This window comes from Leuresthes tenuis, unplaced genomic scaffold, assembly GCF_036924035.1.
Source record: "Leuresthes tenuis unplaced genomic scaffold, fLeuTen1.0.hap1 SCAF_20, whole genome shotgun sequence".
Taxonomy (NCBI): Eukaryota; Metazoa; Chordata; class Actinopteri; order Atheriniformes; family Atherinopsidae; genus Leuresthes; species Leuresthes tenuis.
Genome location: NW_027325374.1, coordinates 23,927,743 through 23,934,726, shown reverse-complemented (window position 1 = coordinate 23,934,726; position 6,984 = coordinate 23,927,743). Strand labels below are relative to the sequence as shown.

At 40.8% G+C, this 6,984-nt stretch overlaps 1 non-coding gene across 1 annotated transcript; it reads left to right on the top strand.

Annotated features, from left to right (window-relative positions):
- Positions 1-2,175: 2,175 nt before the first annotated feature.
- Positions 2,176-2,289, top strand: LOC140279100 (U5 spliceosomal RNA). The gene has a single exon (XR_011909297.1). It is a non-coding gene; the product is annotated as a U5 spliceosomal RNA (small nuclear RNA).
- The last annotated feature ends 4,695 nt before the right edge of the window (positions 2,290-6,984 follow it).

Here is a 6,984-nt window from a genome sequence, read left to right as displayed (position 1 = left end):
ATTTTTTCACCGTATTTTATAGATTATGGTTGGAAATTCTCACCCACTCTCATCCGAAGACATCTCCTCCCGCTTTTGTTAATATATAGTCGGGCATTCGAACCTTTTCTTACCCGCTTTTTACAAATTATGGTCGAACATTCACACCTACTTGCAGCTGAATACTTCCGCTCCACCTTTTAGGTATGTATGGTTGGCATTTGCACCTCTTTTTATACTGATTGCTGAAGATTAAGTTGTTCTTTCTCAAACTACAAATTTTTTTTAATTGTTGAAACTTGATTTGAAGTGGATAAATAAGGAGGACAAACAGTTTTAAGTCAGGCTGATAGAAGGAATTAATTTTATAGCAAAATCTGTATTTCGTCATATGTCGAGAGATGCTTATTGCTGAAGAAGTTCTTTCTCATTCTACAAAGTACAACGTTGTTTATCGTTGAAACTTGATTAGACATGAATAAATATGAAGGACAAAGCAGTCTTAACTTGGTTTGAGTTAAGGAATTCGTTTTATAGGAGAATCCGAATTCGTGCATAACTCATAAAATAGAGCTTATTTTCGGATTCCTGAAGAATGATTCTGGTTCTTTCTCATAATACAAAGTTTGTTGTTTATTGTTGAAACTTCATCAGAAGTGAAGAAATAAATGAATGCCTATCAACAAATGTGGGATCTAAACTCTAGTGCTTCCTCTAAAATAATTTCCTTTCTCAATTTAGAAATGTGTGTGTGTAAGTCACAACACCCGTGACACCAAAACGGCTTTCTTTTCTCTACACTCTGCACTATGAGCACACACACCAAATCAGAAAGGCTTTTTTCTCTCTTTTCTACATTATGGACTGTGGGGACACAAAACCGCTCTCTCTCTTTTTTTTTTTATCGTGTGCCAGGGCGTTGTCTCATGTATTAGATTATGCTTAAGATACGAATGGGTTTATCAGTCACATCAGAATCCATACATACTGATCCTCCCGTAATAAAATGGTCGGATCTTATCAAACACACTTTGTTTCTTGTGACAATCAAGTCAGCGAAACAGCGTATACACGTCAAGACACTGAATCAAGTTTGCCACAAGAACTCATAAGTTTGGCAGTATTGCTCTGCCATCAGCAATGATACACCCATTTTATTTTCGTGAGACATGTGCAAGCACCTGTTCATCTACTGTTCTATCACTATGAATTAGTAATCTATTATCAATAAGGATACTTCTACAACTACTATCAAAGTATGTCCGGACTTCTTATGTTGTCAGTTGCTATATATGAATAAGTGGGTAGCTACTGACAAGCATTAAGCATGTCACACAGCCCAAACATATAACATTTCAGGACACACCACACAGTTAACAACCACAGTGAAGCGTGTCAAAGCCCAAACATGTAACATTCAACAGGACACTTACACAACACATTCAAATCAAACAGTCAGACAACATACAAGAACATATACCCCAGCCGGCATTGCTCCCTGCCTATTTTCGTACAGCACACTATGTGTGCGCACACCTTTATTCACAAACTCTTCAACTTATACTCTTTTACCGAAGCTGCTACAGCTCGATTGGCCGAATACCCTTAGATCCTATTTCGGTGAATTTGACATCTGCCTTACATGTAACAGATTAGCGGTTTAGCAGTTTTAATTTAGTTTGAGTGAAGGAATTCATTTTATAGCAAAATCCGAAATCGTGAAGCACTCATGAAAGTAAGCTTATTCTCGGATTCCTGAAACTTTAGATTTGCTCTTTCTTTTACTGCAAAGTACAACGTTGTTTTTTTTGTTTAAATCTTTCTAGACATGGTAAATATGAACGACAAAGCAGTTTTAACATAGTTTGAGTGAAGGAATTCATTTTATAGATAAAATCCCAAGAGTCTGCTGAGAAAAGAGAGTGAATGCGAAGTAGACTTTAACACGGCTATGGGAGCGAGCCGAGTGTCGGCTAACCGGGAGAATTGCTTGAAAGAAACGCGACACCGAATGAGCGGTCAGAACAAAGCCTCAATACGGGATTCTCGTGGTGTTTTTGTTGCTGCCTTGTCTTTTGCATAGAGTAAGTAAGTGCATAGAGGGGGGGGCAAGCGTCTCAACCAAGCAAAGCTCACCATGGGGAAGGTGGCTATACCAACTAGCCTGATGCCCTGCTCCCGCAGTGACGGATAATCGTACTCTGGTTTCTCTTCATAACATACAAGTCTTTCGCCTTTTACTAAAGACTTCCGTGGAGAGCAGCACTAATGAGTTGTTTCTATTATTGGCAGGCTTTACCTTTGCGGGTGAAGCCCTTTCTGTCTGTGCAAAAGAAATCTTGCTACTTTGCAGAGTGACTTCTCTGAGTAGAGTCGCCTTACAAGACAAGGCAGCCATCGAATAGATTGTTTCTACTTGGTCAGCCGAGGAGCAGGGGGGGGGGGCAAGCGTCTCAACCAAGCAAAGCTCACCAAGTAGGAACAATCGGGTCCTTTTCGATGGCTGCAACACCTGAAAGAGATATTGATGCGAGACCCGATCAAATGCTTTTTCAAAGTCTAAATTTAAGATGACAAGCCGGGTGTTTCTGTCTCTAGCGTAATCAATGATGTCTCGAATCAGTACGAGGCTGTCGGTGAGTTGTCTCCCTGAGATGGCACAAGCTTGGTCTGGGTGAATTACCTCCTCTAAAACAGAGGACATCCGTGTCGCTAAAACCTTGCTAAAAAGTTTACAGTCAAAGTTTAAAAGTGTGATGGGCCTCCAATTCTTTAGGTCAGTCTTATCATTTTTTTTATAAAGTAGAGTCACTATTCCCACTCTAAAACTGTCAGGCAGTCGGTCGAGTTTTTCAAAATCTTTAAAAACATCTAAAATGTCTGATGATAAAAGGTCCCAATAGGTCAGATAGAATTCTGCAGGAAGCCCGTCTAAACCCGGAGCTCGACTTCTCTTAAAACCTGTTAGGCATTTTTTTAACTCTAAAGCAGTAAAATTCTGTGTCAAGTGTGCATTCTCTTTTACGGTTTTGTCAACGAATTTTAAGATTTCTGCCGATGTTTCCAAGTGCACTGGTTTCTCTTTGTACATGTTACTATAAAAGGTATGTACAGTTTCAATCATCTCTTGTGTGGATTTTGTTAAAAACCCATCTTCTCTTTTTAGATTTTGAATACACTCCTTTTTATTTATAACTTTCTTTCTTTTTCACCTTCCTCAATTTCCTGCTCCCTGCTTCTTACAAAAATTCCTTTACTCTTTATTTCTGCTAAAACTGACATTTCCTTTTTGACATCTTTGATTTCTTCTTTAAAGTCTATGCCACACTGATTTAGTTTAAAGTAGCGCTGTAAGCGTTTATGTAGTCCCATCATACATCTATTCTCTTTCCTTTTTTTACGTTTACCTTGCTGTTTAAAAAAAGTCTGGGTCGTTTCCTTCACCATTTCCCACCATTGTGCATGTGTTTCGTAGAGGTCTTGAAGGGTCTGCCACTCTTTATAACATTCCCTGTACTGACTGACTATGATTTCATCCTCCAACAGGGAACAGTTGAGTTTCCACAGACCACTTCCTACCGTCACACCAGAAGGGGGTGAAAGGGTGCAGGAGAGCATAAGGTGGTCTGAAAAGAAAACAGGGGTTAATCTAACATCAGTGGGTGGGCAATCTCTAGTAAAGAAATAATCAATGCGAGAGGCTCTGGTGCCATCATGACTAAACCAGGTGAAGCCCTCCTCTCTGGGATGCATGGTTTTAAAACAGTCAGTAAGCTTAAAATCCCTGCATATGCCCTGAAGTAAAATTGAAGTCTTATCCACTTTAAAATCTACCCCTGCTCTTTTTCTATCTTTCCTGCTCAAGATACAGTTAAAATCCCCTCCTACAACTAAAGGTACTTGCCCTAGCATGTAAAGCTGTATATCTTCTAAAAGGTCATACCTTTCATTTTTTCCATTGAAACCATAAATATTTAAGAGGTTAAAGTCTTGCCCCATAAAATTCAAGTGTGCTAAAAGTGCCCGTCCGTCTCTCACCACTGTGCTACCTTTCACCAGAACATGCGGATTTTTAATTAGAATGGCCACACCATCATTTTTATTTTGAATTGAGCCACTCCATATCGATAAATGGGGCCACATTTCCTCCCATTGTCTATGGTTTTTTAAAAAAGGTAGTCCACATTCTTGTATTAAAAACACATCTGATTTTATGGAGTCTAAGATGGATAAAATACTCTGGGCTCTTGTCTTTGATTTCACACTTCTCACATTTAGTGTTGAGAAGGTGAGAACCATTAAAAGCATAAAGGAAAGTAGGTATGTCATTTTCGTTTTTCTAAGTTATCAAAACAAATTACACACAGGTTATTTCTTGGGAAACTAGCTCTTCCTTCATTTCTTTAGGTGAAAAGTGAGTAGGGTGATCTATATTTCCTTTTCGGACTCTCGGTGTTGGCCTCTGACGCAATGTTGCATTTAACTTTGAGTCCCTGGGGGTCGAGTGCAGAGCTGAAGTTAAAAAGGAGACCTCATTTGGTGAGTCGGAGGGGAAGACTCTAGGTTCTTCCACTGAAGAACTGTCTGAAAGGGACCTAACCCTTCCCCTCTTCTCTGATACCACTGGGGAATCAGAGGCTCAGATGCCGTCCTCTTCGGCTGTTGACCTTCGGGGAGGTGAGTATCTTCACTAGACTCACCTGTCTGCTCTTCCTCCTCATTTAGCGTAGCTCCACCCTCTGCCTGTGAATTCTCACAGACTTCAACACTGAGTGGTGAGGCCTCTACAGGCCCCTCCCCTTTTTGCTCCTCACTTCCAATCCAAGCTTTTGGCGGGAAGTTTGAATTTATTGGGTCAACCTCTTCACTTTGTTCACCAACTGCCACCTTTGGTCCTTCTCTTTGTTGGCTTGACTGTGGCTTTACCGTCTTTAATTTGTTGGCAAAAGATTTAGGGCAATCTCTGAAGAGGTGATTTAATTCTCCACAGAGATTACATTTCCTGCCATTTGGACACTCTCCAAAAGTTTGCCCAATTTCTCTGCTCTTCCCACATAACACCTTGGTACAAGCCTCAACCAGGTGCCCATGCTCACCACACTTGCGGCAGAACTTGGGCTGCCCCTGGTAGTGGATGTAATCTCGGTTTTCAAGGTGGCCAGAGTGTCGCCCACCCGCTGCACTGAGCACTCTTCAGCCCTTTTAAATGGTATAACTTTGCACTCCCGCACGCTCCAGCAAGCACCATTCAAGCAACAACTTTGCACTCCAGCTTCGAACATCGGCACAGTCGCAACAAGTAAGGCGACTCTACTCAGAGAAGTCCCTCTGCACAGTAAGAAGATTTCTTTTGCACAGACAGAAAGGGCTTCACCCGCAAAGGTAAAGCCTGCCAAAAATAGAAACAACTCATTAGTGCTGCTCAACATTGTACTTTGCAGTAAAAGAAAGAGCAAATCTAAAGATTCAGGAATCCGAGAATAAGCTTAGTTCTTCACGATTTCGGATTTTGCTATAAAATTAATTCCTTCACTCAAACTAAATTAAAACTGCTAAACCGCTAATCTGTTACATACAAGGCAGATGTCAAATTCACCGAAATAGGATCTAAGGGTATTTGGCCAATCGAGCTGTAGCAGCTTCGGTAAAAGAGTATAAGTTGAAGAGTTTGTGAATAAAGGTGTGCGCACACATAGTGTGCTGTACGAAAATAGGCAGGGAGCAATGCCGGCTGGGGTATATGTTCTTGTATGTTGTCTGACTGTTTGATTTGAATGTGTTGTGTAAGTGTCCTGTTGAATGTTACATGTTTGGGCTTTGACACGCTTCACTGTGGTTGTTAACTGTGTGGTGTGTCCTGAAATGTTATATGTTTGGGCTGTGTGACATGCTTAATGCTTGTCAGTAGCTACCCACTTATTCATATATAGCAACTGACAACATAAGAAGTCCGGACATACTTTGATAGTAGTTGTAGAAGTATCCTTATTGATAATAGATTACTAATTCATAGTGATAGAACAGTAGATGAACAGGTGCTTGCACATGTCTCACGAAAATAAAATGGGTGTATCATTGCTGATGGCAGAGCAATACTGCCAAACTTATGAGTTCTTGTGGCAAACTTGATTCAGTGTCTTGACGTGTATACGCTGTTTCGCTGACTTGATTGTCACAAGAAACAAAGTGTGTTTGATAAGATCCGACCATTTTATTACGGGAGGATCAGTATGTATGGATTCTGATGTGACTGATAAAATGTCTCCATCCTATATTCTGGCTGTAGAAATTTTCCAGCCCTGCTTTCCTCCATTCAGAAAAAGCCTGGTCCCTGGGGGAGTTATGCCATGTGTACGGATAAGAAATCTCCGTCAAGGCAACCTGCCACGAACCTTCCAAATCGATATGCTGGGCTAAATCCACGCGGAAACTGGAACTGGTATTATTCTTAAAGACGTTGAGACTAGCGTTGGAGGGCAGGGTGATATAAAACCCCTCATCCTCTACCGTTCGGTTCATGGTGTAATGTAGCAGGCTAGGAGTAGCGATGGCCCCCTTTATACCTCGTGAAGGTCACTGGCTCTGACCCAGCTGTTGAATTTCTCAGGCCAGTTTTTCCAACGGACAAAAACCTGTTTTACACCCCTGATGTTACGTCGTTTTAATATCTTCTCCACTTGATACATCTTGTCTTTATTCAGTTTAACTTTTTGAATCTCCTCCACGTAAAATTAACCTTCAATAGCTTCTCCATCAAAATCTTTGAGTTTGTACACAGGGGGAGATCGTGCAAGCTGCTCGGTCGCTGTAAACACTTCATCTGTAAAACTTTGTTCATATTTCTTGTCAAACACGCCTCGCAGTTTAGATATTCTTACAAGATCTCCTTTTTTAAACTTTATCCTTGAGTCCTTGCAGCGTAGATCAGGTTCTGAAAAACTTTAAACGTGTTTTCTAGAGTCACCTCTACAGGGTGCGAATGCCCAACCATACATCATCAAAAGC